Source organism: Anomaloglossus baeobatrachus, chromosome 1, assembly GCF_048569485.1.
Source record: "Anomaloglossus baeobatrachus isolate aAnoBae1 chromosome 1, aAnoBae1.hap1, whole genome shotgun sequence".
In the NCBI taxonomy this organism is placed as follows: Eukaryota; Metazoa; Chordata; class Amphibia; order Anura; family Aromobatidae; genus Anomaloglossus; species Anomaloglossus baeobatrachus.
This window is the reverse complement of record NC_134353.1, coordinates 228,166,423-228,192,003: the sequence shown is the minus strand read 5'-3', so window position 1 is coordinate 228,192,003 and position 25,581 is coordinate 228,166,423.

Here is a 25,581-nt window from a genome sequence, read left to right as displayed (position 1 = left end):
ATTGTTATAAACGAGGGTCATGTCTGTCGTGGCGTCCTCTTCATTAGCTTTCTTATCTATATTTTCCCCGAATAAGGGACCCCCTAATCACTATTATTGTTATCAATATAATTAAGGGTATATCTATATTAATGGGGGCTAAAGGCTAATATTGTATTCATGGAAGAGGCACTAAGTACTTTTTTACTTACGCCTGCGCATATATATACGGTTTTCTGCACTATCTTATTATCTATATGCAGGCTCCGTTGGTTTTTTGCGCATGCGCTGTGCTTCTATTTACCTTTTCTTAACTTTGGCATCCTGAGGCCTCCGTCCACATGTGCGCGCTGCCTGTTGATTGGCGAAGGCGCAGTGGTGATGTGGACGGCGGCGTTCCTATGGGCGTCACGATTTCCATGATCCTCAGACATGCGCCGTCCTTTTGTTTACATCCACCTATTTTTTGGCACATGAGGGCCTCCGTCGGCACATGCATGCTGCCAATGAGATTCTGGGCAGGCGCAGTTGTGATGCGGACGGAGGCGCCCCAAATACATCAGTCTCCTGGGTTTTTCTCAGGTGTGCGCATTTTATCAGGCATGCGCACATGTGGCGATATCGGCATCAGCATGATTGCCTTGACCGCCTACAGCTGATCAGAAGACCGTGGGCTATTTAAATCTCTTGTTGTTGTGCAGTTCCATGACGCCTCTCTGGACTATGGCAATACATTTTCAGCATTGCCTGACTAGCCGTGGATCCTGTGTGATGGGCGCCATGGATCTGCACATCTAATACCCCTTTCTCCCTGGGCAAGTACTATTGTATTATCGTTTTGTATTACTGTGTTGTTCTGTTATCTTACATGCCTATTTGTGATGTAATGTATGAGTGTGCAATCTAGGTGAACATTTTTTCCAACCTGTTGCTGATAGAACTTATCTGTTTTGTAGCCTCCTGATGAACCACATATTTATTATGTGGGGAAACGCGTCGAGGTGGAGACTGATGTAAATCTTGAATTTAATGGCTCACTTCTGCTAAATTGAATGAAATAGTTGCCATTCCTTGATTTTACAAGAAACAAGGGGACGCCTGGAGAGCACTGGCTTACATTTATTTGGACGTTCATGGACAGCAAGCATCCAAAACTTCCTATTTGTGGCGCTGCCTGAATGTATTTCTGTTTCCAAGTTAAGTCTTGAGCCCTCTGGTCCCACAGAAATTGGAATTTTTTATATTCTGCATGTGTTTACTGTATTTATTTCACTGTGACCTGTTGGTCTATTTTTACACTGATGGTGTGTTTTATATCTTTAATAAAAATTTGTTAATGGGAATAACGTACCTCTACTGTTCATAAATATTCCCGGGCCTTGTCCCTAATTTTGATAGTGTTTCCAGCCTTAGCCTAATATGAGGTCCTCCTGCTGCAGGCTATGTAAAGTTGACCATGCATATTGTTTGACAACTATTCCTCCCCCAACTTTTCCGTATACATAAATGATCAGCCTGTTCTTATTTAATTTGTTGGATTCAGATGTCAGAACCGGCTTTACATGTGTGATATGGTAAGACTTTTTTCTAGCCATTTCACATAGATTTTACAGCGATTACTATGCAGAGGGTAAATAGCAGAGCTGTGTGTCATTAGCAACACTACTGTTCAACTCTCCCAGGTATTGGTAAATAATGCACCGTTGACAATGCTGTGAGATGAGAGCTGTAATGTGTGAGCAGCACTTGTCACATACAGAGCTCTGCACAGTAGCATAGCTTCTGAGGGGGAAGATGGGGTCATCGCCCCTCACCCCGTCACATGAATGGGCCCACCCAAACCCATGGCTGCTTCTATCATTAGGCAGAAGTGGCCACAGTGCTCTGAGTTACCATAGCGAGGACAGCAGAATCCATGCTCCTGTCTGATTTCTCACTGAGACTTTGCATGTGGCACTGCAGCCGATCGCAGAGTCTCAGTGCAATGTACGGTGTGGGCTGTGGTTAGCTCCACCCCATGCATGCGCTCTGATTGGTCCATGCACACTGGCCTTCCCCTGGGCCCTAGTGCGCACCTTAGGTTGTGCAAAGACAGAGCCCGGTATTAAGTGTTACTAAGGAGGTCCCCATAAATAGTGAGGGCTGCTAAGGGGAGGCCATCATATATAGTGGGGGTTAATAAGGGTGTTATCATACAGTTTTTGGACTACTAAGGGGGCCATGATACTGTGTGGGGGCTACTAATGGGGCTGTGATACAAAGTGAGGGCTAATAAAGGGGTTATGATACAGAGTGGGGGCTACTAAGGGATCCATGACAGTGTGGGGGCTACTGTGAGGGCCATCTTATGGTGAGGGAGCCATCATACAGTGTGTGAACTAATATGGGGCTTTTATACAGTGTGAGGGTCATCATACATTGTTGGTGCCATCAAAGTTTGGTGGTTACTAGGGGTCAGTATGCTGTGTGGGGGCTACTATGCAGTGTGGGGACATTATTACATCTAGAGGGGTGCTGTACAGGGAGGAGACTTGGGACGTTATTAAATGTTAAGTGGGCACTCGGTTAATTGTGAATGTCAAACGGCAAATCACACTCAAAGCCCAAATGCCAAAAGGGGTTTTTCACTTTCAAGAAAATGGTCCTAAAAGGACTTGATACTTGTAAAAAAACAAAGACAGATAATACTCACCTTTCTCCAGTTCAGTTCTGGCTCCCCACCGCTGCAGCCAGTCACCAAACTTGGCGGCATTTGACATTTAGATCAGCAGACTGGAGCAGCAGCTGGGACCCCACGCTGAATCGATGGATGGTGAGTACTATGTTTGTTTTGTTTTTTATTTTACATTTATCCCATTGATTTCTTGATAGCATGCCAAACTTCCACCCCTTTTGTGAAAAATGCTTGTCCAAGTCTAATTCTGGTCTGTCATTGAGGAGGGTTATTAACTTTTCCATTTGTGGGTAACACACCATGGCCTCAGAGGCTGCGGTGATGATTCCATTTGTATCTCCAGCCTTTTGAAATAATACATGGATTTGTACCACATTGTTCTGGAAAAGACGTTTGGGTTTAACTTTATCAGCTTCTTTTAGTAACAGATCACTGAAAAACAGATAGCATGTCTTCTATAAACATTCCTTTTAGGCCCCCTTCACACATCCATGATAAAAATGCACGTTTTTCACGGTACGTGGTGAGGTTGCGTATCTGTGTGCATGTGTGTCGCCCTGGGCAAGCCAGGGGACACAGGTCACACACCACCACACCCTACATCCCAGGTAGGCACATCTAAGCTAACCAAAAATCCTTGTTGCCTTCCTCCAGAGGCTGATGATTCACACCAGGGGGTGGGCCAGGCGGTTGGCTCCGCCCACCGAGGAGTTCACAGTTCTGGAGGCGGGAGAAACCAGGCAGTTGAGCCCAGGAGATTAGCTCAGGAGGAGCTTGAGTGAGGAGCTAAGTGAAGGAGTAAACAAGTAGTGAAAGTAGAAAAGTGGTAAAGGAGGAAAGCAAGTGAGGTGACAGTAAAGAAAGAAAGCCTGAAGGGTCCAGCTGTGTGTAGGACCAGGTCAGCAAGGTCAGCGACGGCGGTGACTGTCTGGAGGGGGACCGTTTGGAAGTTCCTGGAAGGACCCCGTTGGCTGTGTGCCCGGCGGTCTGGAGCAGTGTTCCGAAGGACAGTCAGCACCAGGGCAGGGGCCTCTCGGACCCCGGCAAGGCTAGGAGTCGCCAAATTTGCCAAATCCGTCAGTGAAGGGGACGTAGATCCCCCAACAACCAAGTCCCGATTGAAGGCAACAGCCCAGCCAGTATAGAAGAGACACCGCCACCGCCAAGGCACCAGTTTCTTAGGGCCAGCGCCTGCGGGCAAAGAGTAGAGCTCCCCCGGTCCAGCTTGAAGCCGGGGAGCGGGTTACCGGTGGGGACCCATCGCAACCATCAAGTACACCAAGGTGCAAGGAAGAGGGACATCACCGTCACCTACCGGGAGAGCAAGTGCAGCCGTCCGTGGGACCGTCTATCCAGCCGTTTGGTTTACCGTACAAACTGTGTCCACGTCTCAGGAGTGAGTACCACAGTGCCGCAAGGCACCGCGCTGCCCCCGCGTCCCTGCGCCCACCGGGCCCTGCACCTCCCCCACCATCACCGGGCCCCAGGATCACCAACCCCTACCCACGGAGGGGCAACACAACACCTGGCTGCTCCGCATCACCATCCCCGGGAGCCCCGTATAGAGCAGCGGTGGTGAAATCACCACAACCGTGGGTGGTGTCACGGACAATAATCATCCCCACACCCAACAAACCCCTTTCACTCACGGGCGAGGAGTGTCGCTCGAGAAACCCCCGGGATCCGGCCTACAGCTCGAGCCACCACTGAGCAGCGGCCGCCGGACCCGAGCAGAAGGGGGTGAGCGTAGTGTGCTGACACCCTCCTCCCCGCCCGCGACAACTTGGCGTCACGAACAGGATCTTACCGCTCTGCCATCTGGTAGAGGTGCGCCTTGTTACCGCCGGAGGTATCCGGCAGAAAAATTTCAGAAGCCGCCATCTTTGGCGCGAAAAGTTCCTGCTCGAGCGTCTTCTCGAGTAGTAGAGGCGCGAAGGCCGAAACCCCGCCCCGAGAGAGGAAGGGCCGGAAAGAGCTAAGGGGGACGAAAACAAGATGTCTGCGTCCGACGGAGCCGCTGGAGGAGCGGTGGTCGCAGCCGCAGCGGCACCCGCGGATGGGAATGGGCCTGCCCAAGTCCCGGCTATACCGGCGGGAGGTGCCGCGGCCCCCGCGCTCGCTCAGGTCATGCCGTTCTCCTTGCCCTATGCGCCCGGAGCTGCCTGGCTACCGCAGTATGACGGGAAACCGGATGCCCTACAGGCCTTCCGGAAAAAGCTTAACCCGTTGCTAGAGCTGTACCCCCTGACTGATAAGCAACGTGCAGCGATAGTGCTAGGCCAGCTAACCGGTGCAGCAGAGCAGGAAGCGGAGACCTGGGCCGAGGGGGACCGGCTCTCTGTAGCCACCATCTTTGAGAAGCTACAGACTGCCTTCGAGACCCGGACTGAAGCTGAGCTGAGGATGCAGTTTTACCAGTGCCGGCAACGAGCCGGGAAAAGCATTCGGGACTATGCTCTACGTCTGCAGACCGCCCTCCGCACGCTGAAGCGGGTGAACTCTATTAATGAGGCGGATAGCAACAAGATGTTAGTGGAGCAATTTGCGCAAGGGATGAGGTCCCCTGAGGATCGTAAACAACTCCGGCTGTGGGCCCTGGAACACCCTGATGTGGACTTTGCTGTGTTAAAGGAGCGGGCTATCAAAGCACTACAGCCCCCAGCTGCCGAAGTTCTGGAGCCCGTCCCGTGGCCCGTCGAGACGGCTCCCGTTGTGGTGGCCTCAGCCAAACCAACCTCCCTAATACCTGCAGCCCCGAGCAGCACAGTAGAAGAGCTGGCAGCTCAGGTCCGTCGCATGGACGGAGACCTTGCCAAAATCCTTGCTGCACTGCAACCTCTGACCAGATCTCAGCCTCCACCACAGATACAGCTTGCTGACAGTCCCGAGGATGTTCCCTGGATGCAGCGGAGAAGTGCTAACAACCCGCGGAGCAGACCTCCAATCTGCTACAAGTGCCGTAAGCCGGGCCATTACTTCCGACAGTGCCCGTTAAACGAGCAACCCCTGGGGCCCCGGGCCAATCCTCAGGAGTAGAACATCGTGGCCCCCCAGACTGGCGAGACCGATATATCGGGGCCCGCCCCATCATCCCCGTGGCTGTGGACGGTATACCAGTGATGGCTCTCTTGGACACTGGATCACAGGTAACTACTATACCGTACACATTGTACCAGCGGTATTGGGCCATAGACGAGCTGGCGCCCCCAGACAATAGTATAATGTTGATTGCCGCTAATGGACTCCCATTGACCCAGGTGGGGTATAAACAAGTGGCTATGACAGTGGGGCAAGCTGAACTGCAACACCAGGGCATGATTGTGATCATGAATGAACCCAGTGATCATAACCCGAAAATAGTGCTGGGAACCAATGTGATGGAGCACTGCATGGCTGATGTGTTGACCCTATTGCAACAGCTAGCCGCCACAGCGGCAGGGAGCCGGCAGAGGGCTGTGCAGCGTGAGATCCGAGCCCTGATGTACCGCCAGCATGTAAGCTCAACCGGAGGGGAGATTGGTGGAGTGAGAGTAATGGATGTTGCTCCATTGACTGTGTCCCCTAGGAGTGAGATGATGATCTGGTGTAGGGCAGCAGTAGGGCCTCAGGGGCGTGACTACCCTGCGATGATGGAGCCCATGCCTTCTGAGCACTGGCCCACTGTAATGGCCGCTCGAGGGGTGGTGGATGTGAAGAAAGGGAGAGTGCCTGTGAGAGTGTTAAATTGTGGAGAGGAAGAAGTCAGGCTTCCCCGGTATGCCACCATTGCCAAACTGCTCACCCTGGACCCTCACACTATCCATGAAGCCAGTCCATCCACACTCCCACCTACCACCAACACTTCCCCACCCAAGGGGGAGACAAAGGAGTGGCATCAACAGCTACATGTAGGCACTGATGATACCCCTACACATCACAGGGCAGGGGTATACAGGGTGGTGCAGGAGTACGAACAGGTTTTCAGTAAGCACCCCCTAGACTTTGGGCAGATCAAGGGGGTCCAACACCACATTCCCACCGGTGAACATCCCCCTATCAAAGAGAGGTATAGACCTATTCCCCCTGCACATTACCAGTGTGCCAAAGATATGTTGAGGAATATGAAGGAGGCAGGGGTCATTCGGGACAGCTGTAGTCCCTGGGCCGCTCCGTTGGTACTGGTCAAGAAGAAGGATGGTACCATGCGGATGTGTGTGGACTACCGGAAGATCAACCAGATAACCCATAAAGATGCCTATCCATTACCTCGTATTGAAGAGTCTTTGGCTGCACTGAGAACTGCAAACTACTTCTCGACCCTTGACCTCACCAGCGGATACTGGCAAGTGGCCGTGGCCCCAGAGGACCGGGAGAAGACCGCCTTCACCACCCCGATGGGGCTCTGCGAATTCAATAGCATGCCGTTTGGGCTGTGCAATGCCCCTGGAACCTTCCAACGGCTGATGGAGTGCTGTCTGGGACATTTAAACTTCGAGACCGTCCTGTTGTACTTGGATGATGTGATTGTTTATTCCCAGACGTATGAGGCCCATCTAGAGCACCTGGCCGAGGTGTTCGCGTCCCTTGCCAAGTACGGGATGAAATTGAAGCCTTCTAAATGCCACCTGCTGAAACCCAGGGTGCAGTATCTAGGGCATGTGGTGAGTGCGGATGGTGTCGCCCCCGACCCTGAGAAGATTACTGCCATCCAGAGCTGGCCGAGACCAACTACAGTGAGGGAAGTAAGGCAGTTTCTGGGTCTGGTGGGGTACTATCGGCGCTTCATAAAGGGGTACACGAAGATGGCTGCCTCCATGCAAGACCTCCTCGTGGGACAGACCAAAGGTGGTAGGCCCATTGGAGCCCCACTGTCGTGGGAGGACAAGCATGAGGAGTCCTTTTGCCAGTTGAAGGCGGCCTTGACCGGAGAAGAGGTCCTGGCGTACCCTGATTATGGGCGCCCGTTCATCCTCCACACGGACGCCAGTAACGTGGGGCTAGGAGCGGTCCTATCCCAGGTCCAGGATGGAAAGGAGAAGGTGATTGCCTATGCTAGCCGAAAGCTCCGGCCGACCGAAAGGAACCCTGAGAACTACAGCTCCTTCAAGCTCGAGCTATTGGCGTTGGTGTGGGCTATCACGGAGCGGTTCCGCCACTATTTGGCGGCAGCAACATTCACCGCGTTTACGGACAACAATCCGCTGACTCACCTGAACACAGCCAAGTTGGCCGCGCTGGAGCAGCGGTGGGTAGCCCGGCTAGCCAACTATGATTTCACCATAAAGTACCGAGCCGGTCGTGTCAACGTAAATGCTGATGCACTCTCCCGAATGCCCCATTTGTCAGAAGAGGGGTGCGAGGATGACGACCTCGAGGAGATCGAGTTGCCTGCGTTTCACCAACCGCCTACTGAGAGGGTGCAAGTACATCAGCAACGGGTGGATCTGGACCCACGGCCCAGTCAAGAGTGGCAGAAAGCTCAGGACCAAGCGCCGGCTGTTCGCCTTGTCAAAACTCTGGTGGAACAAGGTGCTACGGGGATAGACCCTGCCGCTCCAGCCGAAGCCCAACGCTTATGGAAAGAACGGAAGCGGCTTTACCTACACCAAGGGAGGCTGTACCGTGAGCTGATCAACCCGAAGACCCATGAGAAAATATGCCAGTTGGTCATTCCTCAAGCTGACGTCGCTACTGTCCTGCGGGCATACCATGATGGTGCTGGCCACTTCGGGTGGAAGAAGCTGGAGATGCTGTTGAGGGAGCGGTTCTATTGGAGTGGGATGCGTGAATCGGTGGAAGCTTGGTGCCGAGAGTGCGGTCCTTGTACGCTGAGGAGAAAGGACGAGGCTAGCCAGAGGGCACCCTTACATCCAATAGTCACCCATCAGCCGCTGGAGCTGGTCGCCCTAGACCACGTCAAACTCACCCCTAGCCGAAGTGGGTACACCTACGCATTGACCATTGTAGACCACTACTCAAGGTTTATGGTGGTAGTCCCCGTTAAGGACCTGACTGGTCGAACTGCTGCTCGAGCGTTCCAGGCTTATTTTTGCAGACCCCATGGGTACCCCGAAAAGGTGCTGACCAACCAGGGCCCGGCCTTTGAAGCAGAGGTGTTTCACGAATTCTGCCAGTTGTACGGCTGCAATAAAATCCGGACCACTCCGTACCACGCCCAAACCAACGGCATGTGCGAGAAAATGAACCACTTGGTCCTGGGGCTTCTCAAGACGCTACCGCTGGAAGAACGGAACCTGTGGCCGGAAAAGTTACCCGACTTGGTCGACATGTACAATAATATCCCCTCCAGCTCGACGAAGTGCACCCCAGCGTATCTGATGAGGGCTCGGCCTGGCCGCCTGCCGGTGGATCTGGAGATGGGGTTGGAGGCCCCAGAAGCACTCCCTTCAACGGCGGAATGGGAAAGTCGGAGGAGAGCACAATACCGGCAAATCCAGGAGTATGTGGAGAAAAACCTCAGTCGAAGTCGAGAACAGCAGGAGCACCGGTTCAACCAGAAGGCGTCAGCAGGTCCTTTCCAGCCCGGAGATGTGGTGCTGAAACGGAAGAGGAAGGCCCAGAAGCTGGATGATCAGTGGGAGCAAGTCCCTTACGTCATACAACCCACAGAATGGGAAGATGGGAAGGCCTACCAGATCAGTCGTGACCAAGGGGGCACCCTGGCCACAGTTTCCCGGGACCATCTAAAAAGGTGCCCCCCAGCGTTGAAGGCCGAAGGCAGAGGCCGAAGTACCGGCTCCTCCACCAGCGGAGAAGGCAGCAGAGGTAATCCACACTGTAATGGGTGACTTCCCAGCAAACTGGCCTACACAGAACGGCGCGGTGATCCTTCCAGTGATACTGTTCCCACAACCCGTGGATGAAGAAGTAGTGGAAGTGGTTAACCGTGAGCCAGAACCAGTGCCAGTGCCCAGGGATGAACCTGTACCCAACTCCCCTACACCTCCGCCTGCTCCACACTATAGCAGGGAGGAGGAACCGATTGTTCCCTCTACCCCACTGTCTAGCACCACTGACACCGGGCCCCGAAGGTCCACCCGTTCCAACCTAGGTAGACCCCCACTTAGGTACAGGGAGACCGTTCTGTGAGTAAACGGGGTCAGGGAATGTAAAGAGTGGCTGTTTGTTGTTTGTTTGAAAAGTTTTGAAAAATGATGAAAAATGATAATTACCGAACAGTAACCAGATTTGCTTTGTGATTGAACCGGCTGGAGCCGGCACCATTGTCCCTGTGGGACCGTTTAAAGTTTTGCATGGAGGACTATCCATGGACAAGCCCGTGAACTTGCAGGGCACCACAAACGTTAAGTGGCTTGTAAATATGTTGTTTACCGTTACCGTTTTCCGCGATGCCGCCTCCGGAGAGGCAGGTTGGAGGGAGGGCCCTGAGCAGAGCAGGCTGGGGCCCAGCCACCAAAGGAACCGGTGGCTACCCTCTGGAGGGAAGGACAGATCCCGCTCGGGTACCGTGTGCTGGACTGTGGGTCAAGGGGTGCTGCCTGGGCTTTAGGGGCAGCATCAGGGCCAGGTTGCTTGGGTGGGAGAGAGCGGAAACCGTAACCGTAAACCGTTATGCAACGTTAAAAGAAAATGTGCCTCCCGTTAAGGGATGAGTTATTAAAAATGTAAATATGTTATATTATTATTATGTTATCTTTTTCAGAAAAATAAAACCGGTGTTGGACGGCAGACGGCGGACGGTCTGCATTTTGCTAAGGGGGAATGTGTCGCCCTGGGCAAGCCAGGGGACACAGGTCACACACCACCACACCCTACATCCCAGGTAGGCACATCTAAGCTAACCAAAAATCCTTGTTGCCTTCCTCCAGAGGCTGATGATTCACACCAGGGGGTGGGCCAGGCGGTTGGCTCCGCCCACCGAGGAGTTCACAGTTCTGGAGGCGGGAGAAACCAGGCAGTTGAGCCCAGGAGATTAGCTCAGGAGGAGCTTGAGTGAGGAGCTAAGTGAAGGAGTAAACAAGTAGTGAAAGTAGAAAAGTGGTAAAGGAGGAAAGCAAGTGAGGTGACAGTAAAGAAAGAAAGCCTGAAGGGTCCAGCTGTGTGTAGGACCAGGTCAGCAAGGTCAGCGACGGCGGTGACTGTCTGTAGGGGGACCTTTTTTGAAGTTCCTGGAAGGACCCCGTTGGCTGTGTGCCCGGCGGTCTGGAGCAGTGTTCCGAAGGATAGTCAGCACCAGGGCAGGGGCCTCTCGGACCCCGGCAAGGCTAGGAGTCGCCAAATTTGCCAAATCCGTCAGTGAAGGGGACGTAGATCCCCCAACAACCAAGTCCCGATTGAAGGCAACAGCCCAGCCAGTATAGAAGAGACACCGCCACCGCCAAGGCACCAGTTTCTTAGGGCCAGCGCCTGCGGGCAAAGAGTAGAGCTCCCCCGGTCCAGCTTGAAGCCGGGGAGCGGGTTACCGGTGGGGACCCATCGCAACCATCAAGTACACCAAGGTGCAAGGAAGAGGGACATCACCGTCACCTACCGGGAGAGCAAGTGCAGCCGTCCGTGGGACCGTCTATCCAGCCGTTTGGTTTACCGTACAAACTGTGTCCACGTCTCAGGAGTGAGTACCACAGTGCCGCAAGGCACCGCGCTGCCCCCGCGTCCCTGCGCCCACCGGGCCCTGCACCTCCCTCACCATCACCGGGCCCCAGGATCACCAACCCCTACCCACGGAGGGGCAACACAACACCTGGCTGCTCCGCATCACCATCCCCGGGAGCCCCGTATAGAGCAGCGGTGGTGAAATCACCACAGCCGTGGGTGGCGTCACGGACAATAATCATCCCCACACCCAACAAACCCCTTTCACTCACGGGCGAGGAGTGTCGCTCGAGAAACCCCCGGGATCCGGCCTACAGCTCGAGCCACCACTGAGCAGGGGGTGAGCGTAGTGTGCTGACACCCTCCTCCCCGCCCGCGACACATGTTCCGTGTGTGTGTTCAGACTGTGCTGTTAGTGATAGCATACAGACAGCAGGAACTTCTATTCTCACCTGTCCCTGACCCTGCTGTCTCCGGCGCTACTGCTGCTTCTGGGTCCGCGGTGCAGTGAATATGTATGAGCATAACGAGCGGGGCCCGGAAGCAAGTGAAAGCAGCGCTGAAGGCAGCAAGGCTGAAGACAGGTGAGTATAGACAATTATTTTATTTCAAAGACGTGTTTTTTCTGGTACGTGTCACACTGATGTCACACAGATCACATCAGTGTGTGGTCCGTGTGATACTCATGCTGCTGGAGAAAAAAGGACATGTCGCCGTGCGGAACACATGGACACACGTGTGCTCCACATGGACACATGTCTGTGAGAAAACACGGATGTGTGCGCAGAGGCATTGATTTTAATGGTTCTGCGTACGCCCGCGTGTCCGGTACGTATGAAAACGAACATGTTAAGGGGCCTTAATGATATTCTTATAGACTTGACTGGGTGCGTCTGATCTTCAAAAACTGACCGAATAGAATATAGTGAGATTCCTAGATCCAACAATGGGTCAGTGAAAAAACAGATGTGTGAACAGACCCATTTAACCAGTGCAGGTCCACCCAAGCGTTCTCCTTCTCTGTGTACTGTCCCTTTTTACAGGTTCCTGTACAAAAGGCAAAATGAAACATAACATTAATGCACATTTGTAAGAAAAAATTGAACAAAATACATATTAAACAGTATAAACTCATTATGAATAACATCATAGGGATGAGTAATTCCTAGCGTTCGTTCCATTGCATGTGTTAGGTATTTATTATTGACCTATACCTTGTGTATTTTTATCACATATAAACCGAGGATATCGTTGTACTCATAATGTGATTATCTTAAGGTAGCAAAACATTTATGAAGATTTCAGACTTAAGACTAACGGTGCCATAGATGTATCTTACAAACATCTCTCAAGATTAGTTGATTCTAACCTGATGCTTTTCGAAAGCCGTGAAGACAGTTCACTGTTTAATGTGTGTTCGACAAACTGTTCAGTATCTCAATCACTCCAGTCTGAGAGAGAGAACAAACAGCCTGGAGCTGCTACATGTTTTTCTACCTTATACTTTTTTTTTCTTTCTGCTTTCTGCTCCCTTTCATTTTCTATCTTTTTGGTCTTTCGAGTTTTTGATGATGAAAATGTTTTCTTGTTGCCTACAGCGACATGAGATAGTTCTCCTAATAGCGGCCGAGGGGTTAAAAATCTTTAGCAAGCGGAAAAAAAAAAAGCTGAAATGATTATTCATTCCTCCTTGAGACTTCCTCTGCTTTCCGAGGACTACATGTTCTGCATTCAGTGTCTAAGATACAGTCCCATGTGTTTTCCCGGCTCAATCAAGTGTGTGAAGGACTGTCACAATAGTCCTTGATGCCAGGGAAATAAAATTTAGGGTTGGAAAAATAAGCCTGAGTTGCATTTTAATCATTTCAACTCGCACCTTTATTTAAAGATAGGCAGGCCGGGTTATTATATGCATAATAATATTTCTCCTCCATTGACAAATCAGTTAAGCCTTATCATTACTTCTTCTTGCAGGGAATGAGGATGGGGTTGGGGGGGGGGGCTGTCGGGGGGAGGTGTTATTTTATCTGCCTGGATAATTGTTACTGAAACGCTGTCAAATTGATACAGGTGGCTATATTTCTTCTGCGCCATACCTCTGGGATTTATACACAAAACTGTTTTGTTTTTGAGGAGGAGGAGGGAGGTGGAGAGACACATAAGTCAAAATGATAAATTATGACAGAGAAAATCAACAGCTGAATTTTAAGATAATGGCAAGAGAGAAGGGTTTTGTGATACTGGAGCAGTGGAGAGGAAAGTGCTCTCTTGAAATTACTGACAGAATCGAGAAGTTCCTAAAGAAGAACAAATGACTTCTCTGCAGCCTGTAATTAGACTTTTTATGGAGAAAATGACAAAAAGGGAAAGAGGAAAATGCCGCTTCAAGAAAAATTATAAATGCAATGTGTTACTGTTCCAGGCTTGGAGAGGGCCGCATGCCTCTATTGTAGCAAGGTGCCTTTCTTAAAGGGACATTAACCAGTCTGCATTGTTCCTGAAATCACTATATTTTATTACATTTATGTGCATGGCATTCATACATGGCTGAGTTCACATGTTCTGTATTCATCCTGCAGAGATCCATTGTCGGATCCGATTATTTAACATGGGAATCTATGGAGAACGGATCCATTAACGGATTGCTATTTAAAGGTATATTTTTGCTATCTAATCTGAAGCCAGAATGCCATAAGACTTAAGGTGGTGTCACATACAGCGACGACGACAACGACGTTGCTGCTACTTCACCATTTTCTGTGACGTAGCAGCGACGTCCCGTCGCTGTCGCTGTGTGTGACATCCAGCAACGACCTGGCCCCTGCTGTGAGGTCACCGGTCGTTGCTGAATGTCCAGCTTCATTTTTTGGTCGTCGCTCTCCCGCTGTGACACACACATCACTGTGTGTGACAGCGAGAGAGCGACGAAATGAAGGGAGCAGGAGCCGGCACCTGGCAACTGCGGTAAGCTGTAACCAAGGTAAACATCGGGTAACCAAGGGAAGACCTTTCCCTGGTTACCCGAGCTCCTGCTCTCTGCAAATGTAGCTGCAGTACACATCGGGTAATTAACCCGATGTGTACTGTAGCTAGGAGTCCAGGGAGCCAGCGCTAAGCAGTGTGCGCGGCTCCCTGCTCTCTGCACATGTAGCTGCAGTACACATCGGGTAATTAACCCGATGTGTACTGTAGCTAGGAGTCCAGGGAGCCAGCGCTAAGCAGTGTGCGCGGCTCCCTGCTCTCTGCACATGTAGCTGCAGTACACATCGGGTAATTAACCCAATGTGTACTGTAGCTAGGAGTCCAGGGAGCCAGCGCTAAGCAGTGTGCGCGGCTCCCTGCTCTCTGCACATGTAGCTGCAGTACACATCGGGTAATTAACCCGATGTGTACTGTAGCTAGGAGTGCAGGGAGCCAGCGCTAAGCAGTGTGCGCGGCTCCCTGCTCTCTGCACATGTAGCACAGCGACACGTAACGTTATGATCGCTGCTGCGTCTGCTGTGTTTGACAGCTAAGCAGCGATCACAACAGTGACTTACAAGGTCGCTGTTGCGCCACAGAAAATGGTGACGTAACAGCGACGTTGTTGTTGCTGTCGCTATGTGTGAACCCAGCTTTATGCAGTTTACAGCCAGCTATCTCTTATCTCAAAGTATGTTTTTGTTTACCTGCAATGTTAGTTTAAGCCTCTTAGCTTTATCATTAGTGGGTCTCAGCAGCAAGTGAGCTGTAGTCCAAATACGCCCCTGTAACGGGGTATGCGGCAGAGCAGTAAGGGATGCCAGGCCAAGGAACAATCCAAAGGGCTTTATTGGAACCACAAAGATAAAGCACCAAACAAATATAAATCCTTAAAGTCTGCAAGGAGTCCACAACAAAACAAAAGATCCAGGGTGCCTCCCGGTATTCCAACGCCAGGGAAAATATGGCAATGGTCCTTATATGAGTTCCTTGAGTCCAACAGGGTGAACAACAAAACGCAATCCCACATGGCCACTGATCTCCAATCTGTGATAGTCCATACACAGGCTCTAGGATCCAGCCTCAGCAATAGATCCTAGTCCTTCTCCAGCTGAGATCCAACTAACTGAACTAACATGGGTCTCATTGTTCTTCTTTCCTGGTATCAGCCCCTTAGGTGGGCAGAAGAGTCCAACTCCGCCTGGACACTTGATACATGAATGGACTTTAGAAGTCCTGGCTCTTTCTTGTTTACCAAGTTGTGGATTGGAGAAGTCCCATGCTGAGAAGAACAAACAATCCCCCACCAGTAGTACATACAGGACAGTCAAGGAGAGACAGACTATTACACCATGAGCAAGGGCAGGGGAGGGACACACTGTTACAGCCCCCTTCTGTGATTAGCAGCTTGCATCTATGGAAATGTACATGGTATGGGCGGGGGCAGCTCCCAGAGCTCTTCCACATGTTACAAATAATATCTTTCACTGTGTCAGAAAGGCTGCAGTCGGTAATCTAAGTGATACATCGTTAGATTTAGAATCTCGTTGTCTATATCATGCTGCTTTCATATGGATATACAGTGCCTACAAGTAGTATTCAACCCCCTGCAGATTTAGCAGGTTTACACATTCGGAATTAACTTGGCATTGTGACATTTGGACTGTAGATCAGCCTGGAAGTGTGAAATGCACTGCAGCAAAAAAGAATGTTATTTCTTTTTTTATTTTTTTTTTTTTTTAAATTGTGAAAAGTTTATTCAGAGGGTCATTTATTATTCAACCCTTCAAACCACACGAATTCTGTTTGGTTCCCCTAAAGTATTAAGAAGTATTTCAGGCACAAAGAACAATGAGCTTCACATGTTTGGATTAATTATCTCTTTTTCCAGCCTTTTCTGACTAATTAAGACCTTCCCAAACTTATGAACAGCACTCATACTTGGTCAACATGGGAAAGACAAAGGAGCATTCCAAGGCCATCAGATTCAAGATCGTGGAGGGTCACAAGGCTGGCAAGGGGTACAAAACCCTTTCCAAGGAGTTGGGCCTACCTGTCTCCACTGTTGGGAGCATTATCCGGAAGTGGAAGGCTTATGGAACTACTGTTAGCCTTCCACGTCCTGAACAGCCTTTGAAAGTTTCCACCCGTGCCGAGGCCAGGCTTGTCCGAAGAGTCAAGGCTAACCCAACCAAGGACAACAAGGAAGGAGCTCCGGGAAGATCTCATGGCAGTGGGGACATTGGTTTCAGTCAATACCATAAATAACGTACTCCACCGCAATGGTCTCCGTTCCAGACAAGCCCGTAAGGTATCTTTACTTTCAAAGCGTCATGTCAAGGCTCGTCTTCAGTTTGCTCATGATCACTTGGAGGACTCTGAGACAGACTGGTTCAAGGTTCTCTGGTCTGATGAGACCAAGATCGAGTTCTTTGGTGCCAACCACACACGTGACGTTTGGAGACTGGATGGCACTGCGTACGACCCCAAGAATACCATCCCTACAGTCAAGCATGGTGGTGGCAGCATCATGCTGTGGGGCTGTTTCTCAGCCAAGGGGCCTGGCCATCTGGTCCGCATCCATGGGAAGATGGATAGCACGGCCTACCTGGAGATTTTGGCCAAGAACCTCCGCTCCTCCATCAAGGATCTTAAGATGGGTCATCATTTCATCTTCCAACAAGACAACGACCCAAAGCACACAGCCAAGAAAACCAAGGCCTGGTTCAAGAGGGAAAAAATCAAGGTGTTGCAGTGGACTAGTCAGTCTCCTGACCTTAACCCAATTGAAAACTTGTGGAAGGAGCTCAAGATTAAAGTCCACATGAGACACCCCAAGAACCTAGATAACTTGGAGAAGATCTGCATGGAGGAGTGGGCCAAGATAACTCCAGAGACCTGTGCCAGCCTGATCAGGTCTTATAAAAGACGATTATTAGCTGTAATTGCAAACAAGGGTTATTCCACAAAATATTAAACTTAGGGGTTGAATAATAATTGACCCACACTTTTATGCTGAAAATTTATTAAAATTTAACTGAGCAACATAACTTGTTGGTTTGTAAGATTTATGCATCTGTTAATAAATCCTGCTCTTGTTTGAAGTTTGCAGGCTCTAACTTATTTGCATCTTATCAAACCTGCTAAATCTGCAGGGGGTTGAATACTACTTGTAGGCACTGTATAACCTATAGATCAAAAAGAGTCATAGAGCTACTATGGTTAAAAGAAAAAATAAAGAAAGTAGAAATACCCAAAGAAGCTCACACGAAACATGCATCGGGGTCCTGGAGGTGCATCCCATTACAGATCAGGAGGTATTATGGGTGAGTGTCATTTTACATGGAGCTCAGTATACAGGATAATATTATGCATGTGTACATTACTATAGGTAAGCGTTCCAAGCCTTGCATTTGATGACTTCCATTGTTTAATTGTTACTATACACATGCACTGCTGAGCTTATGTCCCCCTTTGTGCAATATTTTTACTCTGGCTGCTATTATGGATAGGCACTTTATACCCACCTCCCATTAATTCTATCTGTTTTTGGGTGTTCCTCCATTTTGTTAATCCTGACCAGCACTATACCTTTTATTCTTTATGTTGTGGTGTTATTATGTTTATGGTCATTTCATAAATAAAATTATTCTTTGTTTTCACCATGATAGTTCTATGACTCTTTTTGATCTATAGGTTATAATGATTTTTTACCACACACTCTGATATTATAATCCTTATTAAGGTAGTTTTTTGATTAACACTGTAGGTCATCTTTACATCCCCTTCTATGTTCAGATGTTGCTGACATGCTCTCACATGGAGTAGCAAAAACCTGGTGACGGATTCCCTTTACCTACCATTTGTAAGCAATTTGTTACAAATGTAAGAATAATGGAAAACTAAATAGCAATGCGTTAACGGATCCGTTCTTCATAGACTACAACAATGTTAAAAAAACAGATCCGGTAGACATCAGTTATTTAAAAAAGGACAAAAAGTTGTGTTTCCAGACCTTTTTTCCTAACTGATCTACGTAGAATCTCGTTTTCATGGCTACAGGACATGTAAAGTCAGCCTTACAAATTAAAGGCAATCTGTCAGCAGGTTTTTGCCACCTAATCTTATAGCAGCATAACATAGGGGCAGAGATCCTGATTCCAGCGATGTGTCACTTACTGGGCTGCTTAGTGTAGTTTTGATAAGATTACTGTTTAATCAGCAATAGATTATCATTAGAGGACTACTTGGCATGCTGTCAGGTAGTCCAGCATATTCATAAGCTCTATATAACCACTAGATCTGCAGCAGAGAAAACATTGATTTTATCAAAAAGACAGCAAACAGCTCAGTAAGTGACACATGGCTGGAATCAGGATCTCTGTCTCTACATTATGCTGCTCTCAGATGGGGGAGCAAAAACCTGGTGTCAGATTCCCTTGAGAAAAAAAAATCTCCTCCAAGGAGAGATCTTTACTCTTCTAATCCTTAGACACTTCTAATCGGCAGTCTTAGGGGTACTTCACACACAGCGACACGGTTTTTGTGATGCAGCAGTGACCTCATTAGTGATCTCGCTGTGTGTGACACTGAGCAGCGATCTGGCCCCTGCTGTGAGATCGCTGCTCGTTACACACAGCCCTGGTTCGTTTTTTTATTGTTGCTCTCCCGCTGATAAGCACACATCGCTGTGTGTGACAGCGAGAGAGCAACAATCCTGAATGTGCAGGGAGCAGGAGCCGGCATCTGACAGCCTGCGGTAAGCTGTAACCAAGGTAAACATCGGGTAACCAAGGTGGTTACCCGATATTTACCTTCGTTACCAGCCTCAGCAGCTCTCACGCTGCCAGTGCCGGCTCCTGCTCCCTGCACACGCTAAGCTAAGCGGTGTGCGCTGGTAAATAAGGTAAACATCGGGTAACCATACCCGATGTTTACCTTAGTTACCAGTGTCCGCAGCTTCCAGACGCCGGCTCCGTGCAAGCGCAGCGTCGCTTGCACGTCGCTGCTGGCTGGGGGCTGGTCACTGGTCGCTGGTGAGATCTGCCTGTTTGACAGCTCACCAGCGACCATGTAGCGATGCAGCAGCGATCCTGACCAGGTCAGATCGCTGGTGGGATCGCTGCTGCGTCGCTAAAGTGTGACGGTACTCTTATTCTTCTTCTGTATCATTTAGGTGTAGATTTGTTAATGGCACTACCTGCCTTATATCCATGACATGAGCACAAAAATCTTTGCTGAGAAAGGTCCACTTCCTGTGAATACTACAAATGACAATGTGATAGTCGATAATATAATAATAATTTTTATTTTTATAGCACCAACATATTCTGCAGCACTTTATAATTCAGTAGGAGCTTGTACAAACAAGATAAGACATCACAGACACAATTCATCAGCTACCAGGAGGTCGCAAGCTTACAATCTATGATGAAATGGGGGGGTACAAAAAGAATATAGGAACTTGGTACTGTTTAACCCCTTCCAAATTAGAATTGTACTACTTCACACACACACTGACACTAATGTGGCGCCCTGGACTAGCCAGGTCATCACAGGTAACAACACACACACACCCCCACCCCCAGCAGTTCACAGCAGTCATCCCCAGTGAGACCTGATTTCTTCCCTCAGGTTCAGACAGACACACCAGGTGGGCGAAGTTAAGCACATAGGCACGCCCACCGAGGAGTCTAGCTGGCCTGAGGCAGGAAACAAGTTCAGACAAATCCAGGCAGAGGAAGAGAGAGGAGGTCTGCAGGGAGGCAGACGCAGTCTGGGGCCTAGGTTGGAACCTAGGGCCCTCGTGTAGCCAGTCAGGAGGCAGACGGTAGTGGCCATCTGCGGGAGCCGGGAAGACAGTCTTGGTGGAACCATAGGTAGCCGGGACAGGGTGGTGGCCCGTCCGGTACCGAACCGGGGAGCCAGCTGGAAACCGGAGCACAGGAGGAGCGTACAAAAAAGTGCAGGAAAGGACTCACAATACCAACCCGGGGTCAGGGGAAAAACACTGCAGCTGGCTGCGGGACCCATCCATCCAGCCGTTTGTTTTACCAGAGACTTTGCATCCATTTGTGGCTGAGTGAGTACTACCGTGCCATCCGGCACCACGCTGCGCAGCCCAAGCGACCCTGCACCTTGCCAACCCTGCCTCCCCGTCACCTCACCGGGCCCCGGGACCACCAACCCCCTACCCACGGAGGGGAAAACAACGTCCCAGCTGCTCCCTGCCATCGCTCCCGGGATCCCCGTCAGCAGCGGTGGTGTCCAGCCTCACTACGACCCATGGGTGGCGTCGCGGACCAGATCCCCAAGCCAAACTACTCCCCTTTCACTCACGGGCAAGGAGCGCCGCTCGGGTCCCCGGATCCGGCCCACCGCTCGAGCCACCGAACAGCAGCAGCGCCGGACCTGAGCGTTGGCGAGAGCGCAGCGGCGGCGGCCTCCTCCCCGCCCGCGACACTAGTATGTTGCTCAGCTGCATTGGTTTCAGTACTGTAGTGGGCCGCCCCCGTGCCAGCAGCCGGGCTGCACGGATCCGGATCCGCGGTGGCTCCAGGGGTCTCCGGACCCGGGGGTCGTGCGGCCACTCAATTGAAGGGGGTATTTACAGGGAATTGTGTTAAAGTTCGTGACGCCACCCGTGGTATGTGGTAATTTGGAGCACCACGGCTGCAGTTGGGAGTACCCGGGTGATGGAATGGGGCAGCCAGGTGTTAGAACCCTCCACGGGTAGGGGGTATACCCCGGGACTCGGTGATGGTGTTAGGGGAGTTCCGTTGGGTGCGAAGGGGGACACTTGCGTACTCACTCAGTTCATTAAGCTGACACCGACAACTAGATTAACCAAAGTCCTGGATACCGCTGCCGCTGAGGGGAGCTAGTTCGGGTCCCGTCCCAAATGGTGCTGCCTGGTGATCCGTGACCTGCCTCCTGGCACTAAGTTTACTTCTCTGTTGGTCCCGGTAGTATGTGTAACTTGCCGAGTCCCGCTCCCCACTATGGGAGGTTGCTCTCAGGGTTCACACTTGGGATTTTCTGCACCGTTTTTAGTGGAAGTCCTATTCCCCTTGTTGCACTAGTACCCCCGTTTTTGGAGCAGGTGGAGAGCTGATCTTGAAGGCTCTGTTCTCGTCGGGTGAATTGTCAGGTTGTCTGAAGCTACTCCCTAACCTAGGGTCCACGAATTCCATAGTGCCCTGGTCCCAGCCCGGTGATGGTGCAAGGCCGCCGGCTGTCCTCCTCGACAGTTCCGTTCTCCTTGCCACGATCCCCTGCGACTGGGGGTCCACCTCCTCTAGGCCCAGACCACCGTCTGCCACCTAGATAGCTTCCTAGGAGCCCTGCTCCTGACCTCCTCTCTCCTTCACTTCCAAACTTCAACTCTCCTACTCCTGACACTCCTGACCTCCCCTAACCAACCCTCCAAGTGGGCGATTCTATTCCACTCAGGCTGTCCACTGGTGTGTCTGGTGGGTGTGGTGCAGAGTATACCTAGGGTTTTGATTAGCTGATGTCGGCAATACCATGTAGTTGGGGACCCATAACCAAGATATTGCACGGGAGGGCAGATTGTGCAATGCCCTGTAATGACCTGATAGTTCAGAGGCGTCACAGTAGAGTCAGTGTTAGCCCTCTGATGAAGAAAAATACTAATCTAATATATAAGGGTGCGCTCACGGGCGTATAAATCGGACGAGTGCAATGCGAGAAACTCTTGAATTGCACTCGGACCCATGTTAGTTACTGAGGGAGAGCAGTTGGTCAGCTTTTTTCTCATCCAGATTCTGGAGGTGAGAAAAATCGCAACGTGCTGCGATTGCATCCCGAAAATTTCTGAGACTCACCAATACAAGTCAATGGGTGCGAGAAAAAAGTGGATGTCCACGGACCAGAATAAAGGAGAAAAACCACACAATCGCATTACACATGCAGTACACATGGACTATCAAACGGATTACACACCTCTGACTCTCCAGGATGAGAATGGGACTGTTTTTTTATACGTTTGTGTGATTCCACCCTAAAGCTGAGTGTATGTGTGTGAAGGAAAGTGTACACAGCAGTCTGTATTGGAGCAACCTGGAAAGATTAGTGATGAGACAGTGCCCTCTGCTGGCCAAAAGGGAACCAAAAATCACCTAGGGTATAGAAAAGAAGAAGAGCCCAGGAGCCGACTAGAAAGGCAGTTCTGGCGCGAAGGGAAAGCGTCACGCAGTCATGCTGGCTAAAGGGAAGAAGTAGGCCTCCCCTGCAGGAGATTGGAATGGAAGAGAGATGGCACCAGAGCAAACTCAAACAGGTAGCCTGCAAGTCCCGCACCCCCACACCATCCAGCAAGCCACTGAAGACGACCCCCAAGATCCCTGCACCGCACAGCAAGCCTCTGAAGATGACCCCCAAGATCCTGACACCGTCCAGCAAGCCCCTGAACACGACCACCAAGTTCCCCGCACAGTCCAACAAACCCCTGAAGACAACCCCCAAGACTCCCGTTATGCCTGTCAAGACCCCCACCACACGTGTCCAAACCCCAAATACGCCTGTCAAGACCCATCACGCATGTCAAGACCCCGACTTCGCCTGTTAAGACCCCCAGACCAGACTACGTGGTCAAGCCGCAGACGTTGCCTGTCAAGATAGGCACCCGTGTTTAACCTGACTTCGCCGGGCTGTTGCTTCCTGCCCAGCTGTGTGGTACTTGATGGGGGAGGACTGTATTGATAGGTGTTGAAGCTTAGTGACCATTCGTAACCCATAGAGATGGAGAGCATAGGGCCTAGCAACTAAGGACGGAGGCCCTGACATTTCTACAGTGTTTCCCACAAAAATTAGTGTGTTTAGCTCTTGCCCTTGTTAGGCTGCCTTTCATAAGCTACTGTGTTGTCACTTCCCAGTGTAACCAGAAATTGAATTATTTTTCTCTTCTGATAACATTCCCTTGCCTTCTGTTTCTCTATCCCTGTCAGTAAATTAATAAATCGAATTGAGTTACCACTGCTACTCCTTCTCTGTGTGCTGCATTTTGACCCTGCTATTACATGTGTATTTATGTATGTATGTGTGTATGTCCGCTAAAGGAATCCGCACCGTAGCATTTACAATCACAATATTTTGCATAGACACCTCATTTGAATCAGGGAACATCATAGGCTATATTTTGAGGGGAAAATGTAACCCTGCACTTTATAGTTATTCACCAAAAAATCTGCTTACATTAAAATCAATAGAGCTGGGAGCTACAGGTCATTAATAGGAGCTGTGATTGGTTGCTATAGGCAACAAAGAACATTCTTAGTATAAGAATCTTATGTGTGAGCAGCGTCGGACTGGCCCAGCGAAGCACCAGAGAATCCTCCAGTGGGCCCCCAGGGCACCCCGTAACCCCGGTGGGCCCTCGGTCCCCAGTGGGCCCCCATGCTTTATATTGTGCGGGGTACCGCAGACTTGTTACCGCGGGCTGGCAGGGGTATCTAGTGGGCAGACTGGGCCCCCATGCTCTGATGGGCCCCCAGCCTTTCTATCATAAACTGCAGTGATTGCACAGAATAATCTGTGCGATCTCTGCAGTTTCCGTGGTTGTAGCAGGGCCTGTGGTGACATCACAGTCATGTGACTCACCACAGGTCCTTGCAGTGCGGGAGTCCTCAGGCCTGCACAAAATGAGGTGCGTGCAGGAACTGCAGACTGCGCCTCTCATATTCAAATGTATACGCGTCTTTTAGGCGCGTGTACATTTGAACAGTGCAGTGCCAGGACTGAGGCAAAGGAGTTCCTCAGCACCGCACCGACATCCTTCATCCCTGGGGCTGCACGGAAGAAGAAGACGTGCAGGCACCAGGAAAGCACTTCTGCCTCCCCCTGCTGTGAGCCTCACCTTGCTGTGAGCCTCCCCTTGCTGTGAGCCTCCCCCTTGCTGTGAGCCTCCCCCTGCAGTGAGCCACCCCCTGCAGTGAGCCTCCCCCTGCTGTGAGCCTCCCCCTGTGAGCCTCCCCCTGCTGTGAGCCTCCTGCCTCCCCCTGAAGTGAGCCTACCCCTGCTGTGAGCATCACCCTGCTGTGAGCCTCCTACCCCCCCTGCAGTGAGCCTCCCATTGCTGTGAGCCTCCACTTGCTGTGAGCCTCCCCCTGCTGTAAGCCTCCCCCTGCTGTGAGCCTCCCCCTGCAGTGAGCCTCCTGCTTCCCTCTGAGGTGAGCCTCCCCCTGCTGTGAGCCTCCCCCTGCTGTGAGCCTTCCCATGCTGAGAGCCTCCCCCTGCAGTGAGCCTCCCCCTACAGTGAGCCTCCCCCTGCTGTAAGCCTCCCCCTGCTGTGAGACTCCCCCTGCAGTGAGCCTCCTGCCTCCCCCTGCAGTGAACCTCCTGCCCCCCATTGCAGTGACCCTTGCCCTGCAATGAGCCTCCTGCCTCCTGCTGCTGTGAGCATCCTGCCTCCCCCAGCATGGAGCCTCCTGCCTCCTGCTGATGTGAGCCTCCTGCCTCCCACTGCTGTGAGCTTCCTGCCTCCCCCTGAAGTGAGCCTCCCCATGCAGTGAGCCTCTCAGTGCAGTGAGCTTCCCCCTGCTGTGAGCCTCCCCCTGCTGTGAGTTTCACCCTGCTGTTATCCTCCCCCTGCTGTGAGCCTCCTGCCTCCCCCTGCAGTGAGCCTCCTGCCTCTCACTACTGTGAGCCTCCTGCCCCTCGCTGCTGTGAGCCTCCTGCCGCTGTTTACACCCCTAGTGCTGTCTGCCACCAACCCAGTGCTGTGCCACCCATGATGTAGAAATTATGGAAAAAGTGAGGAATGTGCTCTGGGATTGATCAGCTATAGTTGACTGTGTTATTTTCTGCAGAGTCGCATCATGGCAGGAAGAAGTGATGGCAATCAGTGCCGGGTGAAGATGAAAAGCGAAGATGAATAACCTCAGCTAGTGTATTACATGTACAGACACATACTATACACTGTATACACAGCACCTGTGTATAATGTCACTAATTAATGTCACTGGTGATCACTGTATTATCTGTACACTGACACTATATACAGAGCTCCTGTGTATAATGACACTGATGGTAATATTAGTGTAGTATTGTGGTTTTTATTCATGATTATTGTAGTATTATTCGGGCACTGTGTGGTGCTAATATGTGGTCTGGCCACAGTGTGGTGGTATTTCTCTGTTGTATGTGGTATTATTTGGTCATTTATGTGGTCTGGTCATAGTGTTGAGGTATTTCTCCCTTGTATATGGTAATATTCAGTCATTATGTGCTCTGATTATGATGTGGCGGTATTTCTCTCTTGTATGTGGTTGCATTCAGTTACTATGTGGTGGTAAGGCAAGAATCACACATGCTAGTGCCTCGCGTGTAACTAGCGCGAGTCTCTCATGGTAGAACCCGGCTTGGCCGCACACTCCCCTGACAGGAGCGGGTCA